The 26,289-nt window shown below is 42.9% G+C and overlaps 1 long non-coding RNA gene across 2 annotated transcripts; it reads left to right on the forward strand.

Moving 5' to 3' along the window:
• The first annotated feature begins 17,264 nt into the window (after window positions 1–17,264).
• Window positions 17,265–26,093, forward strand: LOC308589474. Of its 2 annotated transcripts, none has more exons than XR_014009298.1 (4): window positions 17,265–17,360; window positions 19,812–19,928; window positions 21,149–21,208; window positions 25,304–26,093. It is a non-coding gene; the product is annotated as an uncharacterized lncRNA (long non-coding RNA). The 2 variants fall into 2 exon arrangements; XR_014009299.1 differs by having other exon boundaries at window positions 21,149–21,203.
• Window positions 26,094–26,289: the final 196 nt, after the last annotated feature.

Raw genomic sequence — 26,289 nt, forward strand, 5'->3', positions numbered from 1 at the left:
CAGACTGGGGGAAATTGGCTATTTTGCAGTAAATATTTGTTGTTGTTGTTGTTGTTAAGTAATTTAGTCTGAGCCCATGGACTAAAGCATGCCAGGCATTTCTGTCTTCCACTGCCTCCCGCAATTTAGTCAAACTCATGCTGGTAGCTTTGAGAACACTATCCAACCATCTCGTCCTCTGTCGTCCCCTTCTCCTTGTGCCCTCCATCTTTCCCAACATCAGGGTCTTTTCCAGGGAGTCTTCTCTTCTCATGAGGTGGCCAAAGTATTGGAGTCTCAGCTTCACGATCTGTCCTTCCAGTGAGCACTCAGGGCTGATTTCCTGATCTTCTTGCAGTCCATGGGACTCTCAAGAGTCTCCTCTAGCAGTAAATATAGGGATTAGGAAACCCTGAAGTTAAAGCAAGGAGGCTGATTTTCTGGCTCCCTTTCCATGATCTTTCAATGGCATTACAGAATGCTTTAGAAGTTTCAGGCCAATGGTCCATCTTATTCCAGCATCCTGCTCTCACAGTCTTTCAGAAACTCACAAGTAGGACTTAAGTGTGATAGCAATCTGCCTCAGGTTCCCGCAGCTGGTATTCAGAAGCATACTGCCTCCGGCTGTGGTGGGAAAGCAGAGCAACCATCATAGCTAGTACAGTGATACCTCGGGTTACATACGCTGCAGGTTACAGACACTTCAGGTTACAGACTCCGCTAACCCAGAAATAGTACCTTGGGTTAAGAACTTTGCTTCAGGATGAGAACAGAAATCGTGGTCTGGTGGCACGGCGGCAGCAGGATGCCCCATTAGCTAAAGTGGTGCTTCAGGTTAAGAAAAGTTTCAGGTTAAGAACTGACCTCCGGAACGAATTAAGTACTTAACCCGAGGTACCACTATAGTTGGGACGCGGGTGGCGCTGTGGGTTAAACCACAGAGCCTAGGACTTGCCAATCAGAAGGTCGGTGGTTTGAATCCCCACAACGGGGTGAGCTCCCGTTGCTCGGTCTCTGCTCCTGCCACCCTAGCAGTTCAAAAGCATGTCAAAGTGCAAGTAGATAAATAGGTACTGCTCTGGCGGGAAGGTGAACGGCGTTTCCGTGCGCTGCTCTGGTTCGCCAGAAGCGGCTCAGTCCTGATGGCCACATGACCCGGAAGCTGTACGCTGGCTCCCTTGGCCAATAAAGCGAGATGAGCGCCGCAACCCCAGAGTCGGCCACGACTGGGCCTAATGGTCAGGGGTCTCTTTACCTTTACCTTTACCACTGTAGTAGCCATTGCTAGCCTTCTCCTCCATGAATTGAACTAATCTTTTTTCAATGCCACCAAGTTGTATTCCATAGCTTAACTGTGCATTGTGTCTTGCAGGAGCTTGAGGTTGTGTGAATCTTCCTCCCCTATCCTCTTTGATATTTTCAACAGCCCGGTCAGACGGGCTAGGTGAAATGAATATAAATACATCAGCAATAGTTCTTGTCAACATATTTGCTGCGGAAGGCAGTGCTTGTACGGTCCCTGACCAGTGCCAGATTTATGTATAAGCTAAACAAGCTATAGCTTAGGGCTCTACTCTCTTGGGGGCCCCAAAAAAATTAAAGGGGGAAAAACTGGGTGTACATTCCAAAATATAGGATAAAAAACAAATAAAATAAAACCTACATACAGCAACAGTGTTTCGTGAGGTGTAGGATCCTACGAAGGAAGTAATGGGCCCCACCTGATAGCCTGTTCCCTAAAATATCACTGATTTGCTTATTTCTATATACAGTGCTACCTCGGGTTACATATGCTTCAGGTTACATGCGCTTCAGGTTACAGACTCCGCTAACCCAGAAATATTACCTCAGGTTAAGAATTTTGCTTCAGGGTGAGAACAGAAATCGTGCTCTGGCGGCGCAGTAGCAGCAGGAGGCTCCATTAGCTAAAATGGTGCTTCAGGTTAAGAACAGTTTCAGGTTAAGTACGGACCTCCGGAACGAATTAAGTACTTAACCACTGTATAGGGTGCCTACATTCTGCATGGCCTGGTTGTGTGTCAACATTTGCAAATGGCTTTAGATACCTATCAGGTCCATGAATTACCATATAGAATATATTCAACACAAAGAACAGCGACAATTTGTTGTTGACAAAGACAGCTGGACATATAAAGGGCCCCATTACCTTCAGTAGCTTAGGGCCTCATCAAACCTAAATCTGGCCCTGTCCCTGACCCACATGTAGTGTACTGGACCCAGGAAATCATGTTAGCATTCCTGTGTATATGCATGCCTGCACATGACAAATGTGTGGCATGCTGCTCTGAGAGGGTTAGCCAACCTTCAGGACAGCCCTTGATTCAAGAAAGATCCCCCCCCCACTCATTCTAAATACAATGTCAGTTTTGTTTTAATACCACAATCATGGTTCAATCTATGCTTTTTCTCAGTCTTTTCGTTTCAGTTTTGCCAGCCTCTTCTCCTACCCGTGTTCCTAATGTTGTTATGATTAATTCACGGCCTTCCATAATTTATGGCTTTTGCTTTTGGTTCCCAAGGTGACCTCATCTGCTTTCTCATTTCTGCCCTGCTTATCACCTAGCTGTTTAATTTCTCTGTGGTAAAAGAATACACGCACTTGAAAATCTATTGACTTTTGCAATTATGTGTAATATTTTGCAATTATATATTAGCCCTAAGGATTCCAGTCAGTGACTTGCCCCTTTAATCAGAAAAAGGTGTGGGGGGGGAGTCTATGATAAAGACTGATTTAGTAATCCTTGCCAGTGGCCTTTTACATTTTCAGAAGCCCCTTCTCAATTTGCTGAGTCCCTCAAGATATGTCCAGCTATTCCTGAAAGCTTATGAACTCTGCAGGACTCTGCAGTTTCACCTCCAGCAATTTTGGCGAGATGAGTTTTGCATTTGTCACTTCTGGCACTAACTGGGAAATTATATATTCCTCACTAAAACGCCCACTCCAAAAGCCCGTTTGTGAATTTCAGCACTGGAAAATAAATACTCTCTGCCCCAAGTCTCTGAGTCCAGGGTCACCTAGCAGAAGATCAAATGGATGAATTATTTTCCTTCTAGATCATTTGATCAGTCTGAAGGCAAACTGTATAGATACATGCACTCATCAACTCAGTATGGAATGCTAGGGCAGAAAATGACAAGGAAATGCTCAAATTTGGACTCACAACTAAGTGCAGAGAGATAAAACTACCAAGCAATCTCCAATGTTAGACACACTCAAAGATGTGTGGATCTGCTCTGAGTACAACTAAGTGAGATATTACCCACAGTGTCTAACCATGTAAACCTATGCATGTTGACTCAGAAGCAATTCCCGCCTCGTTTAATGAGCCTTACTCCGACTTAAAATGTATCTGCACCTACGCAGCGAATGAGCATACCAGTGTTGAGCCACAAATATTGCTACTAGCTTGTGTAATTTGCCTAAAACCTATGTCCTGCCCTGATGTGTCTTCTCCTTTCTAGTGCTAAAGGGTAGTGTTTAACACAATAGTTAGCACATACCCTCCAACATTTCTCTGATGTAATAATAATAATAATAATAATAATAATAATAATAATAATGTTTTTCTATATGTTGGTAGCCACTCAGAGTGGCTGGGACAACCCAGTCAGATGAGTGGGGAATATTTTTTTTTTTTTATTATTATTATTATTATTATTATTATTATTATTATTATTATTATTATTATTTGCCACCCATCTGACTGAGTTGCCCCAGCCACTCTGGGCAGCTACCTACATATAGAAAACCATAATAAAACATTAAACTTTTTTTTAAAAAAACTTCCCTATACAGGGCTGCCTCCTGATGTCTTCTAAATTTTGTATACTTATCACCTTGGCTCAGTGGGTTGCATAACTTCATACCCTCCAACATTTCTCTGATGGAAATAGGGATGTCCTAAGCAAAAGTATAAAAAGTATAAAAGGGACACAGGTGGCACTGTGGTCTAAACCACTGAGCCTAGGGCATGTTGATCGGAAGGTCAGCGGTTCGACTCCCCACGATGGGGTGAGCTCCCGTTGCTCGGTAGCTGCTCCTGCCAACCTAGCAGTTCGAAAGCATGTCAAAGTTCAAGTAGAACAATAGGTACCGCTCCGGCTGGAAGGTGAACATTTCCATGCGCTGCTCTGGTTCGCCAGAAGTGACTTAGTCATGCTGGCCACATGACCCGGAAAAACTGTCTGCGGACAAACGCCATTTCCCTTGGCCAGTAAAGCGATTTGAGCGCCACAACCCCAGAGTCGGTCATGACTTGAAACTGTCAGGGGTCCTTTACCTTTTTAAGCAAAAGTATGACATTCTGGGGTCAAATCAGAAACTGGGATGGCTTCTGTACATCTGGGACCGTCCCTGGGAAATAGAGACACTTAGAGGGTCTGTTAGCAACATAAGTGTTGTATCACTCTGTGATCGAATCTATTGTATAAAACATTTTCTCATTAATTTCATCCCAGCCTTCCTAATTTGCCTTTACCAAGGCTCTTAAGAACATAAAACAGGCCTGCTGGATCAGGCCCACTTAGTGTGGTATACTCTTTCCACAGTGACTGACCAGGTGCCTGTGGGAAGTCTGTAAGCTGGGCATGAACACTCTGCCCACCTGTGATTCTCAGCACCTGGTCTTCAGAGGCAAAATGCCTCTGACTGGATGTAGAACATAGCCCTTGTGGCTAGTAGCTCTCGTTCTTTCCAACAACTTATTTTAATCTAATTGGTATGTAGAAAGATTCTGTACTAATGGTTATTTTTCTCTCTCTCTACATCTATTATGTAGTATTGATATTACTAGTATTTCCATTTATTTCTTGCCTTACGCTGAAGCCTCAAGGCGACAGCGAATAAGTAAAACATCTGATACCCTGTAAATAGCAATCAAAAATATAAAACAAAATGCACCGACTGATCAGGCAAACAATAATAACAAGCCACACGCAAACAGCATAATCACCATTACAATTAAAATTAATCACCCAGGCTAAATAAGGCAAACAGCACTAACAGAGGAAAGATGTTGAAATTATCCAAGGACTAATATTTTAATTTCATGAAGCTGACTTTCAAGGTCTCCTTACTTATATCTGCATTTTTCATACCCCATCAGAGTTTGCATTGTATAAAAGGGTCCTGCTTCTGTGTGTTTTGAAATGGGGCACTTCTGTGATGGTGCCAGTCAGGGACTCACAACATACCAAAAACAGAGGTAGGTAAAAATGGTAAAGGACCCCTGGACGGTTAAGTCCAGTCAAAGGTGACTATGGGGTTGCAGCGCCCATCTCGCTTTTAGGCTGAGGGAGCCGGCGTTTGTCCACAGACAGCTTTCTGGGTCATGTGGCCAGCATGACTAAACTGCTTCTGGTGCAATGGGACACCATGATGGAAGCCAGAGCGCATGTAAACACCATTTACCTTCCCGCCACAGCTGTACCTATTTATCTACTTGCACTGGCGTGCTTTCGAACTGCTAGGTTAGCAGGAGCTGGGACAGAACAATGGGAGCTCACCCCGTTGTGAGGATTCGAACCGCCAACCTTCTGATCAGCAACCCCAAGAGACTCGGTGGTTTGGACCACAGTGCCACCATGTCCCTACAGAGGTGCACTAGAGGGGAAATGTGTAGGTGCCTGGAAACTGTACAATACACACTGGTTGCATACACACCAATACATTTTTCTCAACCCAGAATTATTCATACTCGTCCTCAACATGCTGCTTTCAATTTGACTGATTCCAGATCCTGCCATCTATAGCAGTAGGTGTGGTTGCTTGATATGTGTTTGAAACCCTCTTGATAATAAGGTTATCCCTGTCTTTTCCTCTCTGCACATGTCCTAGGTGAACGAAGAAGAAATTGATGGTTTCAGTCTTGGGGCTTGGTAATAATAATAATAATAATAATAATAATAATAATAATAATAATAATAATAATAATAATAATAATTTATTATTTATACCCCGCCCATCTGGCTGGGCTTCCCCAGCCACTCTGGGTGGCTTCCAACAGAATATTAAAATACAATAACCTATTAAACATTAAAAGCTTCCCTAAACAGGGCTGCCTTCAGATGTCTTCTAAAAATCTGGTAGTTGTTTTTCTCTTTGACATCTGGTGGGAGGGCATTCCACAGGGCAGGCACCACTACTGAGAAGGCCTTCTGCTTGGTTCGCTGTAACTTGGCTTCTCGCAGCAAGGGAACCACCAGAAGGCCCTCACACAATGGTGGTGGAGACGCTCCTTCAGGTAAACTGGACTGAGGCCTTGTCCTGCTGCTTTCCACCAGGGAAACTCATGCTTTCCTGTTGAATCGGAGCAAATGTGAGTTGGTTTTTCCACAGACTGCCGTTTGCTCTAATTTAGCAGTAAAGAGTGGGTTTTCCCAGGGAGACTGGCAGGGTAAATAGAAAACCACTTGGACCCATCATTTCTAGGCACGGGACAAGCAGAAGTGTGGACAACCCCTTGGTAAACCCACAGTGCAATTGGGCAGGTGTGCATAACCCTCTCCACCTCCATTCCTGTTGCTGGGGCCATCTACATTTGTTTTCAAATGGACCCACTGTGGAATAATGCAGACTCAATCTACGATAAGCTTTTATTTGTGGAATGAAGCCATAAGTGCTTGGGTGGGGGCCAAAAGCATTAAATAAATCTAGATTGTGCGGGGCCTACACAGGGGGAGAAGTACTCAGTCATGTTCATACAGCCACATAACACGTCTGTTTACTTGTGTTTGTGCTTGAATAGATTGAATTGAATAGATTCGGCTAAAATGTGAACTTTCAGGACTCACGAGTGTACCAGATAATTTTCTCCCCCTCATGGACTAACAATATATTTTTAAAGCCCTCTGTGTGGTACGTGGTACTATCTGCCCTTGTTTCTTACGTTAGTAATTTTGAATGATAGAAGACGTCTGAATAGGTGAAGATAGTGCTATTGGATCCCTTTAGGCTTAGTTCAAAGGAGGGAGAAGCAAAGCCTTGAGGCTGTGCTCTGATGTGTACATCAAAGTGACACCGAGACTTGACAAAACTAAAAGGAAAGAAATTTGCCGTCAGAAAATATACTGCTTGTTTTGAATCCTGACGTCTTAGTTGTCCTCTCCCCCAAGAAGATTGCTGCTTGGCATGAGAGCTGGAGCCTGTCATATCTATCCCTTACTTTTGGTTTAGGAATACACACATTGTAAATTGTTTTTAACTGATTTTAGTCTTGTATTTTTATATTGTCGTTAAGTTTTCTTAGGACCGCGTGGTGAAGGGTGGGTAAGAAAACCAAGTAACAGCAACAGGAATAATGTTTACCCACTTTGGGAACTGAGGTCCAGGCGGCTTTAGGAAATATAATACAGAAATTCATAGTTAGGGAAACATCAGGGAAACGGAATGAACTGCTGTGTGGATACAGCTCCTATCAGCATATAACATCTCTGATCAGAGACCTGCACTGGCTGCCAATCTGTTAGCAGGCAGAGTTCAAAGTGTTATTGTTGGTATACAAAGCCCTTTACCAGCTTCAGATCAGTTTACTTGCCTTAACCCATGACCCATGCCTACATGACCACTTCAGTCTGCAGAACTGGCACCGTTTCAGATGCCACGTAATACTCGTTCCACACTTGTAAGGAACCAGCGTTTTAGTACAGAAGTACCCAAACCTTGTACCTCTTTGCCTATTGACATTTATGGATGCACTTAGCAGAGTGAATATTCATGGACTCTTGAGTATGGAATGATATTTTTGATTAGCCAAAACTTGCAGAAGCCATCACATGTTTTAATCTAATTATAGCTTATTGTTTATTTTCATCTTTTTTTAAGGTTTAAAACTTCTTTTTAATTGATAATTTCATTGTTTTATTTTTTTTCTGTAAACCGCTTTTAGGCTTTATTACAATCAAGTGGAATAGAATTGTTGTGAAATAAAATAAATAAATAAATAAATAAATAAAACGTTCTCGACCGACTGAAGTTTCCAGATCAGCTCCACACAGAGCATGTTATAGTAGTCAAATATGAATAAGACTTAAGTAATGACTGAGGCAAATAATAATAATAATAATAATAATAATAATAATAATAATAATAATAATATGCTGCCCATCTACTGGGTTGCCAACAAAATAAAACACAGTAAGACACAATACATTAAAAACTTCCCTACACAGGGTTCTCTTCAGAGGTCTTCTAAAAGTCAGGTGTTTGTTTATTTCCTTCACATCTGACAGAAGAGTCTTCCACAGGGCAGGCACAACTACTGAGAAGGCCCTCACTTCTCTCAACCACCAGAAGGCCCTCAGAGCTGGATCTCAGTGTCCCGCTGAACGATGGGGGTGGAGATGCTCCTTCAGATATATAGGGCTGAAGCCATTTAGGGCTTTAAAGGTCAGCACCGACACTTGGAATTGTGCTTGGAAATGTACATTATCTTCAATGGCAGATAATGCCTGAGACAATGTGACCCTCAGCCCCTCCCCCCCAAAAAAAATCCCATCTCTGTAATATGCAGTATACATTTAGAGAGGAAGTTTAGAAACTGCCCCCATGAGCACAGAAGATGAAGACTCTACTTATAGCTGTTGTTTTGAAGTAGTGACGCAATGAAGAATTTGCTCCCATATGCAGCCAAGAGCCTCTCTGTGCTCATGTAAATCAGCAGTAAATCTTTTATTGTGTAATAAGTGGCTAGCAAAGTGGTACAGAAACTAGAGGCAAGTCCCTCATCTGTGAAACACTAAGAATCTCTGGCAGCTGGTCTTCATCTCCGGGATGACGTCCTTTCTTGAGTCGCAGACGGAGAATCAGAATCCCAAAGGCTTGGGAAGATTGTCACAAAGTCTGCTTGGAAACATGCTCGATGAAAGATGACAACACTCTTAAGCAGTCTGTTATGGAGAAAACAGTGTCTCTTAAGGGTACTGCTGTCCCGTGTAGACAACAAACAGAATTGTGGAGCAGATGTTTATTTTATTAGTTTAGAATGGGTTCGATCCAGAGAAGCAATAATGGAACTCCACTCATTCAATGAAGCTATCCTGGCTCCTCCTCCCCCCAGCATCCTTCTGTAAAGCCCCTTCCCGCTACTTCTGAGGATTCAGAGACCCTCAGGAATGACATAGGATGAGACATTGAGGTCTGTAGTGGGGAGTACCATGAGGAGAAAATTTGGATCCAAGCCCAAAATTTACAATGCACCTTTTCCTCCTTCCCACCAGATGTCAAAGAGAAGAAGAAGAAGAGTTTGGATTTGATATCCCGCTTTATCACTACCTGAAGGAGTCTCAAAGCGGCTCACATTCTCCTTTCCCTTCCTCCCCCACAACAAACACTCTGTGAGGTGAGTGGGGCTGAGAGACTTCAGAGAAGTGTGACTGGCCCAAGGTCACCCAGCAGCTGCATGTGGAGGAGCGGAGACGCGAACCCGGTTCCCCAGATTACGAATCTACTGCTCTTAACCACTACACCACACCAACAACAACTACAGTGGTACCTCGGGTTACAGACGCTTCAGGTTACAGACGCTTCAGGTTACAGACTCCGCTAACCCAGAAATAGTTAAGAACTTTGCTTCAGGATGAGAACAGAAATCGCACAGCGGCGCAGCAGCAGCAGTGAGAGGCCCCATTAGCTAAAGTGGTACCTGAGGTTAAGGACAGTTTCAGGTTAGGAACGGACCTCCAGAACGAATTAAGTTCTTAACCTAAGATACCACTGTACCAGACTTTTAGAGGACATTTGAAGGCAGCCCTGTTTAAGGGAAGCTTTTAATGTTTGATGGACTACTGTACTTTAATATTTTGTTGGAAGCTGCCCAGAGTGGCTGGGGAAACCCAGCTTGATGGGCAGGGTATAAATAAATTATTATTATTATTATTATTATTATTATTATTATTATTATTATTATTATTATTATTCCTCTCCCAACTACAAAAGGGTAAGAAGGGGGTGTACCTGATGATTTAAGAGGCACAAAAAAGAACCACACACTTAAAAAGAAAAAGAAACCAACACGTCACAACTAAAAACTGTAACTTAAAAAGCAGCAAAATCAAAAGCCAGCTGAAAAATAAACATCTTCAAGCCACACCAGAACACAGCCAGCGAGAAAGGTAGTCTAACTAGTGGAATGTGCTCATTATCGTTTCACTCTTCCTGAAGAAAAGAGATCTTGTAAATGATTTGGCGGGTGGTGACATTATAAGGAATAATGAAATGAAGATGCATTAACCAAAGTACCATGGAGATGAGATACATTTTCAGCTATTTGGTGTCTTATTGAAGAAGAAGAAAATAAGAAGTAGACACGTCAGAAATGGAGTCCAGCACTTTGATGGAGATGCAAAGAGCCCTCTCCTCATTTATTAGAGCTATCATTTGCTGATTGGAGAGGAAGCGATAAACCATCTCCTCAAATGAACTGCATACGTCAGCCAAGAGGGACAGTTGTGTGCCTGCATGTGTTCTATGCGTGTATATATGTACAAGTGTGTACAGATGCGTGCAGTTGAAATTCTTGGGCCAAAAATGGTTAGCCGCTTCTGTTGTAAATATACTGTAAGTCATTTCAGTAGGTGGAAGAGCAAGGTAGGATTTTAAAAAAACTAAACTAAACTAAAAGTGTATCACAAATGTCAAAACTAGCAAGCACAAGAATAGAAGGGTCCCTTCAAATCTAAAGATACGCAAGCAACTTATTTATATAAAATATCCCGTATTCATGTATAGGTTGAAATTTACATGATTAATTTAAGAGGGTCCTACCCTCCCTGATATTTTGTGTCAAGAGAATTTGACCTTATCAGTAAAAGGCTCATTTCCATTAATTTTTACATCATTGCTCCCAATGTGGTTAGAGACTATGTTTTGATTCCAGCACCCCATTATCATTGGAAATGTTGAGGGTTTTAATCTAATCAAAATGATATTATCACTGTATATCCCTGGAGCAAAAATGAAAAATGTTTGTTGCCACAATGTGATGTCACATCAATAACTTTCTTCAAGTCATCCTTTATATATAATATCTTTTGCTGTGTTCATTATGGTGATAACATTCCTTCAATCTTATTCCTGCTATGTCCTCTACAGTTCCAATACAATATATTCCTTCATAACAAAAGCAGAGCAATCTTGTGATAACCGTGCAGCTCCTGGTCTCTGTAGCATGTATCTAGTAATTTATTTCAAGTCAGCTTTTGCCCTTTTAAATCCCCCCCCCATAATATCTGAAATTCTAGTTGGAACCAACCAGATTTCATCTAAGATTGTTGCTACAGATGCTGTAGATGGAATTCAACATTGTGCTAAGTGAATGTTCCAAGGATTTCAGCTTGCACAACTATATGTTTTTCCCCTCTCTGACCCTGTGTGCTTCCTAAATCTGTTTTATCAGTTCAGCCTAATGCTCTGGAGCAGATTTGGGGAGCGTACAGGGCACACACAGGGAGATAAGTCCCTTATGGGCAAGTAAAAGATGCAGACAGTCACCTGGCCAATCCAAAGTCCCCATACTATTTGTCCATCACAGGGACCAATGCTGAATCTTACAATGTTGACCAATTTTCCTTGCAGTGTATACCTGAAGTGAGTTTTGAAGCTAGACAAATGATGGTTCACATGGCTGTGTCCAAGCCTCAGAAAACAAGGAATTCCAAGTTGGCAGTAGTTAAAGAAGTATTGGGAGGAGAAGGAGGAGGTGATGGAAGAAATAAAGCTCTCTATTGGGAGCCAGTGTGGTGTAGTGGTTAAGAGCAGTGGACCCGTAATCTGGTGAACCAGGTTTGCTTCCCCGCTCCTCCACATGCAGCTGCTGGGTGACCTTGGGCTAGTCACACTTCTCTGAAGTCTCTCAGCCTCACTCACCTCACAGAGTGTTTGTTGTGGGAGAGGAAGGGAAAAGGAGATTGTTAGCTGCTTTGAGACTTCTTAGGGTAGTGATAAAGCGGGATATCAAATCCAAACTCTTCTTCTCTTTGGGATGAAGGAAGGGTGTTAATTTGGTCTTCTTCCCACAGCAGACTGACCCAACACTCCCAAATTTTCTTGTGGAGCAGAGCAGAATGCAATTTCCAGTCAGATTTTGCACTTCTCCAGATGTTGAGATGCAGTTTCAAAAAGTGTGCACAGAAATGTGCATTTCATGCAAAGAAAATGGACAAGATACATATTTTACCAAAAGATGCATAAAAGAAATGTATTTTATGTAAAATGTCCCCACAAAATGCAAGCAATTTAAATGCTTTTCTTGTGCTATTTCAAAAATCCACTTCTACACAAGTGGTTCTACGTGAACCAGGGTTTAGAAATCCTTGGGGAAGGGGATCTTGCAAAACTACTAAGAACCATGCTTAAATTTGCCAGAATTCTGATGTTAAAGACTCTTCATTTTTATGAATTGGTTACTATAGTAACACATTGTGCCTTTTCATGTGCCAAGTTACCCTCTCTCTTTTATGATGTTAATCGTCACAATATCTACAGAACATGGAAAATGTGGGTTTCTTAGCAGCAATATTTGGATTTTACCCAAATCTTATTACATTTTAACCAGTGCAAAAGCATGTGTTTCACGGCTTGGTTTTGTTGTTAGTTTACTATACAGCCTTTTTTTTAAAGGCTAGTCATTACATGTCTTGCTGCTTATGAGAACTAACACAATTTTGCAAGTTCATAGCATGGTGGACCCTGCAGCATTCCCAAGCAGTAGCAGCTCCAAAGAGAAGTCAGTCCTTCTCCCAGGACCATCCCAAGTAGCAATAGATCTACAGTGGTACCTCGGGTTAAGTACTTAATTCGTTCCGGAGGTCCGTTCTTAACCTGAAACTGTTCTTAACCTGAAGCACCACTTTAGCTAATGGGGCCTCCTGCTGCCGCCACGCCACCAGAGCACGATTTCTGTTCTCATCCTGAAGCAAAGTTCTTAACCCGAGGTACTATTTCTGGGTTAGCTGAGTCTGTAACCTGAAGCGTATGTAACCTGAAGCGTATGTAACCCAAGGTACCACTGTATCTCTATCTCTCTGGCCCTTGGATTTCTCCCCAGGCCACACATTCTTCAGAGCCACACCCTTAACCAGCCATGTTTGGCAGACTGTTCAAATGTTTTTACCTAACTGAAATGTACCCTTAAACTCTGATACAGTGGTACTTCGGGTTAAGTAATTAATTCGTTCCAGAGGTCCGTACTTAACCTGAAACTGTTCTTAACCTGAAGCACCACTTTAGCTAATGGAGCCTCCATCTGCTGCCGTGCCGCCGGAGCACAATGTCTGTTCTCATCCTGAAGCAAAGTTCTTAACCTGAAGCAATATTTCTGGGTTAGCGGAGTCTGTAACCTGAAGCGTATGTAACCTGAAGCGTATGTAACCCGAGGTACCACTGTAATGCTTCTTGCATGCCTGGATGAAGGCTCAAGAGGTGCACAAATGGGCATAAACTAGCCTATGATGCAAAAGGGAAAGTTATATCCATTGTTCTGCACACTTTTCCCTCTGCATGTATGTTAAGTTGAGCTCCTTTTAGGAAGAGAAATATAACTAGCTCCCTATCACCACCAGTTCCTTTTGAAATCCTGGTATGATTCACTGAATGCTACTTAAATATTATTTCCTGCATTCGTGGCAACTGCCACGAATCAACATTAAAAATAATCAATGGGGGGAAAGTTGGTGTGTGTATATATATATGTGTATATATATATATATATATATATATATATATATATATATATATGCAGGTTTTGGTGTCTTCGGGTGTCTTCCCGTGTAAGAGTTGGGGTGTCTAGGCGACGTTTCGACGAGGTTCGCCTAGACACCCCAACTCTTACACGGGAAGACACCCGAAGACACCAAAACCTGCATCCCTGTACCCGTGAAAATCTACGAAAGCATATATATATATATTTTTATATATATATATATATATATATATATATATATATATATATATATACACACACACACACACACACATATATACACACACCAACTTTCCCCCCATTGATTATTTTTAATGTTGATTCATGGCAATTGCCATCCTCCTCCTCCTTCTAAGAAGCAGAATGACAAGGAAAGAGAAAATATATATATTCACCAGAGGGAGGTCAAAGAGTTCTTTTTCCGACACAGGCTCATTAGGGGAGGTGAACACAGCAAGGGTGGCATTGATCACCGTACCCTGTGCAGTCTTAAAGGTTAATGATTAGGGTAATTAGCTGACCTATAGGAACCAGATAGCATTCAGTTGAGAGCAGTGACAAGTGGCAGCAGTTACTTAAAAGAGAGCTGAAACACAGTCATGAATGTTGCCAGCTACTGTAAAAATGGCTCTCCCCAGAGCCTGGTTAAAAAGGCTCAGTGATATATACAGAAGTTGCTTTCCCTTGCTGCAATAAATTTTGTCTGATCCATTTTGCTCGTCGCTCTCATCTTTATGTCTCATTCTATCAGTATTGCTGGCAGAAGGTAGGCTAGCAAACTGCAGTCTTCCCTAGATGCTGCTGAACTACAACTCCCATCATCCGTGACCATCATCCCTCTTCTTTTTCCTGGGCTTTGTGCATGTGAGAATAGCCCCCCTAGCTATCTGCCAGTCTGTGTGATCAGACCTCTAAAGGTGCCTGTTCCCAGGATCACAGGCTTTATACTGAGACAGGATCTTGTCTACTCTATCGTGCAGTGACTTTCCGCATACCCTCCAACATTTCTCGGCTGAAAATAGGGACATCCTATTCAGTGCTTTTTTTAGGGGGCACTCAAGGGTACTCAGCACTGGCACCTTTTATATACATATATACACTTACTGTAACAAAAGGTAAAAGACCCCTCAATGGTTAAGTCCAGTTAAAGGCGACTATGGGGTCGTGGTACTCATCTCGCTTTTAGGCCAAGGGAGCTGGCATTTGTCCACAGACAGCTTTCCGGGTCATGTGGCCAGCATGACTAAACAGCTTTTGGTGCAACAGGACACTGTGACAGAAGCCAGAGCACACGGAAACACCGTTTAGCTTCCCTCCTATTTATCTACTTGCACTTTGACATGCTTTTGAACTGCTAGGTTGGCAGGAGCTGGGACAGAGCAATGGGAGCTCACCCCATTGTGGGGATTCGAACCGCTGACCTTCCGATCAGCAAGCCTAAGACGCTCAGTGGTTTAGACCACAGCACCACTCATGTCCTTTACCTTACCTTGCTGTAGCAACTTCATGGTGAGTACCATCACCTGTTTTTTTATTTAAAAAGCACTGGTCCTATTCCATAATTATAATAATAATTTTACTATTTATACCCCACCCATTTGACTGGGTTACCCCGCCACTCTGGGTGGCTTCCAACACATATGAAAATATAATGAAACTATACAGGGCTGCTTTCACATGTCTTATAAAGGTTATGCAGTTACTTACATATTTTTCGCTCTATAACACGGACCTGACCATAACACGCACATAATTTTTAGAGGAGGAAAACAAGAAAAAAATATTCTAAACGAAACAGTGGATGTATGATTTTTGTGATTCATGCAATGGCCACAGACATGTGATCTGACGGTGAGTTTGGGGTAGCCCAATGCAAAAATCCTGAGGATCCATGTGGATCCGTGCTTTGTAACCACGTTTTAAGTGGGGAGGGAAGGAAAAGCACTCAAGGGACAAGGAGCATGCGTGGGGTGTGTGGAGAAGGATGCTGCTAATAATGCAGAAGAGGGGTATAAGGGGAGAAGGCTCCTCTCCTCTCCCGCTTTGCTCCTTAAAAACAAGCAGGCTCTGCTTCTCTCCCTCCTCCCCGGCTTAGAGAGCTGAGAAGTTTTGCTGCTGTTTAGCGAGCTGAGTGGGGAGGAGAGAGGGACAGAGAGCACGGTTTAAAGCAGCCAACCAGACAGGAGTCGCTTACACTTGTGTAAGCGGCTCCTCTCCCGCTTTGCTGTTTCAAAGCAAGCCACGGAGGAGGGAAGGAGGGGAAACCATGGATCCTCTGCTCACGACTGCAGCAGATCCCCCCGCCCACCCATAGGCATTCCCTCCATAACACGCACAGACATTTCCCCTTACTTTCTAGGAGGAAAAAAGTGAGTGTTATGGTGCAAAAAATACGGTATTTCCTTGGCTTGGGGGGTCTCTGAAAATAAGCACTGCGCTTAACTCCATACTCTCCAATATTTCTCCGATGGAAATAGGAATATCCTAAGGAAAAGCGGGACATTCCAGGATCAAATCAGAAACTGGGACAGCTTCTGTAGATCCAGGACTGTCCCTGGAAAATAGAGACACTTGGAGGGTCTTTCTTCAGGATTTCAGGCAGGGTTCTCTCACAGTGCTACCTGGACATGCTGAGGATTGGGGCCTTCAGCATGGAAACAGATGCTCTCTCCCGGAAGAGATGGCACTCACCTTTCTATACAATCTCCCTAGGCCATCTCCTGATGCCATGGGGGACAAGGCTGTTGCAGCTTCTCTTTCCCTCTCGCTCTCTTCCATCAACTGCACTCGCACTCCAAGTATCTTGTCTGCCCTCCCAGGGGACTAGGACACACAACAGCACCAAGCACACAAAAGCATACAAACTTTCTCTGGATTGCAACCTGGCAGTTTTTCTAGGCTGAGAATTAGCAACTGGTCACCTACTGAGCTCCATTATTGAGCAGGGATTTGAGTTTGCTACTATTTGCCTTAGTAAGCAAAAAGCAGGAGATATCTGATTTCTAGCTCCTGATTTGCTCCTGCAGGTTTCTGCCAATGATATGAAGAAGGATTCCAAGCAAAAGCAGTATGTGATTGTTGTGGCCAAGTGTCCTCAGTTCACACTGGAGAAGATGGTTCTGGTCTCCTTCCACAGTGGATACAGTGGTGCCCCGCAAGATGAATGCCTCGCAAGACGGAAAACTCGCTAGACGAAAGAGTTTTCCGTTTTGGAGGTGCTTCGCAAAATGAATTTCCTATGGGCTTGCTTCGCAAGACGACAATGTCTTGCGAGTTCCTGTTGGTTTTTTTTCCTCCCCCCCTTCTTCAAAGCCGCTAAGCTGCTTATCAGCTGATCCGATCAGCAGATAAGCCGCTAAAAGCCGCTAATAGCGCTAATCCGCTAATCCGTCAATGGGCTTGCTTCGCAAGATGAAAAAACCGCTAGACGAAGAGAATCACAGAACGGATTCTTTTCGTCTTGCGAGGCACCACTGTATCTCTTCATCCAGACAGAGAAAACCATCTACACACCTGGGTCCAAAGGTAAAGCCTTCTGCTAGTCCCTCCCATAACATTATCTGGAAATGCAGGAGGGGTCTGGAGTGTATAACCTACTTGCGATCTGCAGACTGAGCATGGCCCACATGGAGGCAGAAAACTGCTGACTCCTGAGCTCTGAAGGTACGTGCAAATCCACCTACATACCCTTCCCCAGAATAGTAACCGATTCCTCATTCTGACTTCTGTTCCTGCTGGGAAAGGCTGCCCTATTTCATTACTCTTCTCAGTCGTGCAGTTTTTACAGATCTGCTGACTATCTCAGAATAAACAGAAACTCCTTAATTCCACATCGAGTTAAGCAGATTATTTTCCCACACAATATCTGCTGCCACAGGAGGGGGAAGAAGAAGAAGAGGAAGAGAAAGCTCCCCTCCCCCGTCTGTTCAGATTTTTATTTCAGTGTACTAAATCTGGCATGGCTTTTCTTTCTTTTTCAACAGCTGCGCTAGGTCCCCCCTGCCCCATCCCTCCTGCCTTCTTCCCTGTCTTCAAGTACTGAAAGCAATAAAGCTTGAGTCTAGCTTCAAATGCCATCAGTCATTTTGCTAGTAAAGGAAAGGTGCCTAATGAATCTTTTTCCCTGTTTGATGCTGGGACGGTTTCTGTTTTCTGGATTTAAATACTGCTCAAGGGAGGGGCGAGCGTGTTCCTTGATACCTCAGGCCAGATGTGTTTTGGCATACGCTGAACCGTACATCATTCACAGGAAATAGATTTGTACAGCAGAAAGGAAAGCAAAAAGGGGTTGCTTCAGGTCTGCTCCTGGGCCTTCCAGGGAATGTTGTAATTCAATCGCGATCATTTTGGTGGAAACTTGCCTTTTAACATTAAAACTGCCTCATAAAGTAGTGGGAGAGATTAAATACTAATGCTTAATTGGAAAGGGAATAGCCCAAAGGCACAGAAGTGTGCCTGCACACCCCGTCTTTTAACAAGCTAATTAATAATCACAGCAAACATTTAATGAACAGATGAACCATATTGGCAGTTTAGTTAGAAATCAATCTAACTGCAGGCTGAAATAAACCAAGGCCGAACCGGACGTTCTGTGAGGAAAACAAAATTCATGGCTGTCACAGAACTATGTCTCTTACTCACATCACCCAAGTATCGTTCACACATTGCACTGAACACAGATGCTAGCTACAACTACACGTGTGAGAACGTGTTTGTGTGAAAGAGTGCACACTTGTTGATTTGTTCAGCTCAATTGCTATGTGAATAACAAGTGTGCAGCTCAGCTGCTAGACTTGTTCACATGTTATGCTGAACAGAGGTTCATGCTGTCTCAAATCATGTCTAAGTGTTTGCGTACAGTTGCTGATTTGTGCAGCTCAGCTATTGTGTATGCAAGTATGCATGACGTTCCCTCATTGAACGTGATCTGTGAATAACTGTATGGGTGTGTGACTCAACTGCCTGTGTACACAGGTACACAGATTGCACATTTATTGGAAGTAATGCACAAACACTGACCCAACACTCACCCCCCCAATTGTGTAATGATGCATTCACCCATCCCAACTGGACCCACCTAGGCATGCTCCACCAGCTAGATTTTATTAACCCCAAAGGTCAAGAGAGCACATGCCCAGATGTACACCGCAACCACTTTGTCATTGTCCTCAGAGCACAGCAATTGAAACTGATCCCATGAAACCTGGCAGATGTGGCACCAGACCCCTCACAGTTCTGCACCAACTATGGTGCTGTTTTCAAGACTAATCCTCAACATACAGTGAGCCAGAGCCTTAATAAAATCTAGATCAGGGTGAATTGACAGTGGAGTGGGGTCAAGGTAGGAAGAGAGAGATGAAGGCCGTTATTGGTGTCTGCATAATACAGAAAGACTTTGTAAATAATTGACCTTTGCAGGGGATGGTGGGAGCACTATTTGGGCTCTGCTTCAGCTGCAAAATGTCTTGAGCCAGCGCTGATCTGGACTAGATCAAAATGACTAATGAAGGTTTTAATGTGTATATGTAATGGCTTAATGTATGTACGTGTCTGTCTGCTTAAAATTTCGTAAGTTGCTTTGTGTTGCACTGGCAAAAAAAGAAGAAAAGTAAAGGTAACGGGACCCCTGACCATTAGGTCCAGTCGTGACCGACTCTGGGGTTGCGGCGCTCATCTCACTTTATTGGCCAAGGGAACAGGCGTACAGCTTCCGGGTCATGTGGCCAGCATGACTAAGCCGCTTCTGGTGAACTAGAGCAGCACACGGAAACGCCGTTTACCTTCCCGCCGGAGTGGTACCTATTTATCTACTCACAATTTGGTGTGCTTTCGAACTGCTAGGTTGGCAGGAGCAGGGACCGAGCAACGGGAGCTCAACCCGTTGCAGAGATTCAAACCGCCAACCTTCTGATCAATAAATTTAATAAATAATAAATAATAATTAGGGTAGCCTTTCATTCTATAGTTTCCAACTAGCCACCCTCAAGTGTTAAAGGTGTTTTAATCAATGCTTCTTAGCAGTCTGCTATTTTTGGTGTGGAAGAATGTCCTTGTGTTATGTTCAGAGTGACTGCAATACACAGAAGGCCCTGTCCTCACCCAAATTTGTTTCAGGACCACCAAGGGAAGCTCTTTGTCTTGTGGAAGCATCAACATGTCAATGAGACACAGGGACGGATGATGTATTAACAAAGCCTGGACTGGGGCATGTCTGGATCCCATGCTGCTCAGGTAATGTCTGCAGGAAATAAGGTCATCTTTCTCATCTGACCACAGGTGGTTCCATCCCATAGACTCAAGTGCTTGGAAGCAGATCCCCTGTTCATCTGGTAATGGATGAACCAGGAGATAGCAAATGAGTTTAACATGCTGACGCTCCTTGGTGCTGGTGTCTGCATTTGTGACAGCCGGCAACTTGACAGATTTGCCTTTGTGGACATCGTTGGTATCCCTAAGGAGGGAAGCAAGTGAATACACATCAAGTTGGGTAAGGATGTCTCTGAGCTGGACACGGCATGGTGTCATCCTTTCTGGTCAGACAATTTATATCTGACTGGCTGGCAAAATAGGATTGTAATCTGGTTCCCTGCAAGACAAGTGAGCTATTGAAAAAGTTGTTCAGAGTTCAAAAATCATATGCGGCATGGCATGTATTGTCTTACAAATTTCAAACAGAAAACCCACTGTTCATCAAAACCTCAGGAGCAGTAAACTTATTATTCATTTGTTCTGCAGGAATGATGAGACTAATGAACTGCACCTCTTGAGAGTTATTCGTTTACTTAGAAATAGATCTACTGTTTTATCTCAAATATAAACTGAACAATTAAATAACTTGGGACCAGCTTACCTGAAATACTGCCTGTCCCTGTATAGACCTGCAAGGTCACTTAGATATCTGGGAGAATTCTACTTGTGCCGCCCCACCCTAAAGAACATCACAGGGCAGTGACCCTAAAATGGGAATTTTCTGCTGTTGCACCCATTTTGTGGAATGTCCATCCCTCTTCCATGCAGGTAGCATCCACCATCCATTGCTTTAGATGTCTTGTAAAGACTTTTATTTTCGCCCACGCTTTTCTGACCCATAAGACTGGAACCTGATTCATGTGGGTATGCATCCAATGAATATGTTTTTATTTTCTTTTATGTGTTTATATTGATTTTAGGCTGTATTTTTGTTTTAATGGATACTGTTTTAATATTGCAAACGGTATACACCCCTTAGGGGTTTTTTATTTTTAATTATTAAACAGTTTAGAGATGCTGATTTTAAATAAAATAAATACATCTGTAAATTTATTTCAGCAATATCTTTTTGCAAAGGTGCGAATGTCCTATTTCGCAACTATGAAATTCCATCAATAAGAAATGAACAGGTGGTGGTTCTGAAATTTCAGGTACCTTTTTCATGTTGGCCATTGCCCATGAGATAATTTTCTCTTTTTCAGCTGATGGCCTTTGATGGAGAAACACACGTTCTGTGTGAAAGGGAACAGGGGCCAGGTGATGTGTGTACCATAATACCTTCTTGACAGAATAGCAATTTCCCCTTGAAACAATCAATAGATACCTATAATGTTCCACACTATAATTGTTTTAGTTGTTTTTTCCTCACTCAGACCAGTGGGTCTTTGAATCTTCTAACACTGTTGCTGAACTGTCAACAAAGCCATGATTGAGGGCATAGCTCAACTCCCATATAATGCTGGATCAAGAATTCTCAAAGTTTTTCCATTGTCTGGCCATAAAAAGGTTGATGCACCTCCACATACAAACACAAGCACACACACACACAGTTTTATTGGCTTTCGGTTATTATTTTGAGTGACTCTTGCTGGCTTTGGGGACTTTACTTTGTTCCGTGGAGCCCATTCTTCTTAAATGCATCAATCTGCAATACAACAACTTTCTCAGTACAGGAGGCAACCATTTTGTGTGGGGGTTCTGTTCCTGGTCCCTGTGCGGGTCGGCAGAGTGTGTATAAGCACACCCCACCCCCTTACGCTCCGCCCTACCCCTGTTATGCCGACCCCACTCCCCTTACACCGCATTCTGCACCCCATTCCACCTCCGTTCTAACTTCTTCCAGGTCCAAAAGGAGCCACACATCGGCAATTGCACATCAATTGGATGCACCTAAAATGGTCGCCTGCATGCTAATATATATTTATAGCTTAGCTTTCCACCATGTTGTTGAAGGCAGTGAACAGGGTTCCCCTCACAACAGCCCTGTGAGTTTAGGTCAGGTTGAAAGAGAATTATTAGCCCAGCATAACCGAATGAGTTTCATGGCTAGGAAGGGATTTGAACCTATTTCTCTCCAGAGTTTTCTAGGCGTGCTGTTAATTCATGACATCTTAGACGACCCCTCCTTTTTTTGGCTATCTTCTTTTCTGATATTGATTCTTACAGAAGCTATTTTAAACTGTTCCATGCTAGGAAGCTGAAAGACGTATCAAAGGCATCACAATTCAAAGTTGCAATTTGCATATGCAATGACAAGAGTGGAATGCTTTCGGGTGATCAATAAAACTATTTTTTTTATTACTATTCACAAACTAAAACCACACACATGCTACCCTTAAGTGAGCTGTAGTGTGGAAGAAATATTGTCTTTTGGCATGAAGGTGACTGAGCTGAAAAATAAAAATATTGTTGAGATGGTACAATCTGGGCAAAGGAATCCATTAGTAGTGGGTTGGTTCTTTATTTTAAAGAAACCCTGTGCAGGTTAGGTTGTTGTAATATACAGTAACTGACTCAGACCCTGTGTGCATGAAAGAGTTAACCTTAGCCCTGAGCTCAAGTTACCAGAGTGGGTGTGCCTCGGCATGCTTGTAGCAGCAATACTTGATGCAGCCCTGTTCCTTCCTTGTGTATTGTTTTTACACACAAGCAGAATGCCTGAATGAGCCTAAAAGAGACTTCAGAAGATGGCAGCTATCCTAGAGTAATGATGATGTTGAAATAAAAAAAATTTCTTCCAGTAGCACCTTAAAGACCAACTAAGTTAGTTCTTGGTATGAGCTTTCGTGTGCATGCACACTTCTTCAGATGTGTGTATCTGAAGAAGTGTGCATGCACACGAAAGCTCATACCAAGAACTAACTTAGTTGGTCTTTAAGGTGCTACTGGAAGAAATTTTTTTTATTTTGACTATGGCAGACCAACACGGCTACCTATCTACTACTGGATGATGTTGAGACAGCTTCAAATTTTACCTCAGCTGCTAACTCAATGGGTGACCCCAGGCTGCTATATCGTCTATAAATATGGATTGTTAATTCAGGTTATTTCATTTATATATCCCTTTCTGATTAATATTGTCCTACAAAGAGGCTCACATGAAAATGAGACAATTGCTGTAATGATGGCTAATATTGGTACAGGGCTTTGAAAAACAACAGAGGGCTTTAGATGATACAATATTTGCTGCTGCTCTTATTTCTAGCCTTGTTACTGAAATTGAGTAAGCCACTTATTTGACACCTAATAAATGCCCATTTTCAGGGCTTTTCTTTAGAAAGTGCTTAAGCATTTAAAGAGAAATTCACCAGAGAAAAGAAGCAAACAAAAGACTGTTACTGAAACACACCTTTTGAATGCTTAGGAAAAAAAGTTCACCTACTAATCAGAGTCATTAAGATAAATACCTGCAGTTACTTCCAGCAAAGGCAAACATAAATCAAAATTATATCTCCATAAAAGCCAAAAGTTATCTTCAAGCTTCATTGTTTCTAAAACTCTCATCAGAATCTTTCCCTATTTTCAACATGCTAAATGAAGTCCCTCTAAGAGTGACTTCAGTTTTTACTAAAGGGAGAGAGGAGGAAGTTCAAAAAGCCCAGACAACGGAAGCAAGAGTCTTTACCCCTCCCACAAAAATAATCCCACTGTACTCAGTAACATCTAAAACTGTGCCAAACGTGCCTTGTGTCTCACATGACAAAATTAGTAAACTAAAATTTCATTCTTCCTGGTAAGGAAAGCCTGGCCACAAATACAGTGTATAATTGAGCTAAGCCTCTAGTTTTTTAAAAAAAGAAACACAATGCTAATTGAATACTGATCAGGAAAAAGGAAATATATTTGTTTCATAATAAAATTACAATCTGAGGAATGCATTTTATTTTATTTTTTGCTTTCAATCCATTCTTAACATGACAAGCTGACATTTTATGCTACCATGCATATGCAGATTAAGCAGTTGGGGAAGGAGAGGACAGAGGGTGAAGAAAGAGGTGTAAGTGGTGGTTGTGGGGCCCTTTTCCCATCCTCTGAACCCCCTGGGAAACTCAGAAAACCTGCTGTACCTGGAACAGGGTGTGGAGAGTGCAGATGAATGGGACATAGCTATGGGGGGCCTGAGGAAGTAGCTGCCCATAAAAAGCAAGACTAGCGTGAGAGACTCCTGAAGAGTTTCCAGGAACTCTTCTCGTTGTGAGACTTTTGTGGGTGAGCTGAGAGTTTGTTGGACCCTGGAGTTCCCAGAGGCTGAGAGGGAGGGTGTGTTAGAAGGAAATGAATTGATATTGTTTTGCATGTATTAGTAAAGGTAAAGGGACCCCTGACCATTAGGTCCAGTCGTGCCCAACTCTGGGGTTGTGGTGCTCATCTTGCTTTATTGGCCAAGGGAGCCGGCGTACAGCTTCCGGGTCATGTGGCCAGCATGACTAAGCCGCTTCTGGTGAACCTGAGCAGTGCACGGAAACACCGTTTACCTTCCCGCCAGAGCGGTACCTATTTATCTACCTGCACTTTGACGTGCTTTCGAACTGCTAGGTTGGCAGGAGCAGGGACCAAGCAACGGGAGCTCACCCCATCGCGGGGATTCGAACCGCCGACCTTCTGATCGGCAAGTCCTAGGATCTGTGGTTTAACCCACAGTGCCACCCGCGTCCCTATGTATTAGTAACTTTGCATTAATGTAACCGTTTTATATGTAAGTACGTATTTATGTATTTTTGTTTTGTTTAAGTTGTGTCTTCAGATGTTGTGTTCTTTCAGGAAAGGATTTCTACTGCTTTTGAATGCAAACTCTGCCCTTCTTCCCCAAGTTAAACCAATAAAACATCTCTTGAATAAGATCTGTCAGTTGGCTTGTATAGTGTTTGAGACCTGAAGAAAAACAAAGGGGACCATAGGAATAACTAACACAAATACCAAAATGTTTTCATTTTTTGAAAACCCGACCATAATAATAATATAAGAATTTATTATTTATATGTTGGCTGGCCAGTCTGGGTGCCTTCCAACTGACAGAAAGATATCCCCAGCTGTCTAAAGGGAAACAAATACCATTACTGGTAGAATGAAATAAATATGGATATACCCATTATGGGAAGCTCTCAGGCTTCAACTCTTATAAAACTCACAATATATTTAAAGAAGAGAGTCATTGGTGGCAGCCGAGAAACCGAATGTTGTGTGGAAATTTAACAAAAATGTTAACTCCGCACACAACAAAGTGGAGAATTCTAATATATTATTGAGAGCCCATTGCTATAAATCTCCTCAAGTTACAATCATAAAGGAATTCACTTGCCCCAGTGTGCTCCTTTCTCAGTCAGTGCTGAATATTTCTTTATCTTCCCGATTCCTAGATGAAGCCTTCAGAAACAACAGTAAATGAAGCATGAAGGCTCCAGGACCCAAAGAGAATTACGTGAACAAAGGAGAAGTCGAAGAAAGGATAAAAGAAGCAACAGCAGTGATATAATAACTACAGAGCACACTTGCCACAGTTTCCTCCCCCCGTCCCCCCCCCCACATTTACTTTCTTTCGTTCTAAGACATCCATGGCTCTGTCAACAACAAATACATGCTCACATTTGTGTGTTGACTTAATAGAATGATCGATAGCTAATATTGGCTCCAGGCTCCCTTAACAAATTTGATGAACAATACTGTATATAATTTAGCCTTAGAATCAATCAAAGTTCCAGCCCTGAAGGAAAACATAGGGGAGGAGAAGAATAAAAAAGCAACTTAAAAACTCAAGGTGATAGTCAAAGTGTGTGTGGGGGGGGGAAGGGGGTGAATGGTCATTGTCCCTAATTGGTGGTTTTGATGCTCAGCTTTCCCATACCCTCCGAGTGTCCCTGTTTTCCAGGGACAGACCTGGAATTACGAAAGGCATCCTGGGTTCTGAATTGATCCCAGGATGTCCCAGTTTTCCCCATCAGGGCTGCTGCCAAGCTCAGGGAGGAGGATGAGTCGGCGCTTGTTCTGAGTGAGTGTGGTAGTGGCAGTGGCGGCTTTGAGGAAGCTCCCTATTGCTTCTCCATAACCACTGCTGTCAGCCTCCTCCCTTGGGCAGCTCAGAGTGGCTACTGGAGAGCAGGTGATGAGGAGCAGAGGCTGCCACTGCAGAAGCCCAGCATGATGCGCCGGCTCTGAGGTGCAGACAGAGGGCAGGGCCACCTTGGGAGGGAAGACAAGGAGCAAAGCAGAGAGCAAGGAGACTGTGTGTGTGTGTGTGTGTGTGTGTGTGTGTGTATTGTACATCTGTGTCTAATTTTGAAGGAGCGTCTTCACCCCCCATTGTTCAGCCCGGACACTGAGGTCCAGCTCCAAAGGCCTTGTGGCG

The sequence above is a fragment of the Podarcis bocagei genome (assembly GCF_964188305.1).
Source record: "Podarcis bocagei genome assembly, chromosome: 6".
Lineage (NCBI taxonomy): Eukaryota > Metazoa > Chordata > Lepidosauria > Squamata > Lacertidae > Podarcis > Podarcis bocagei.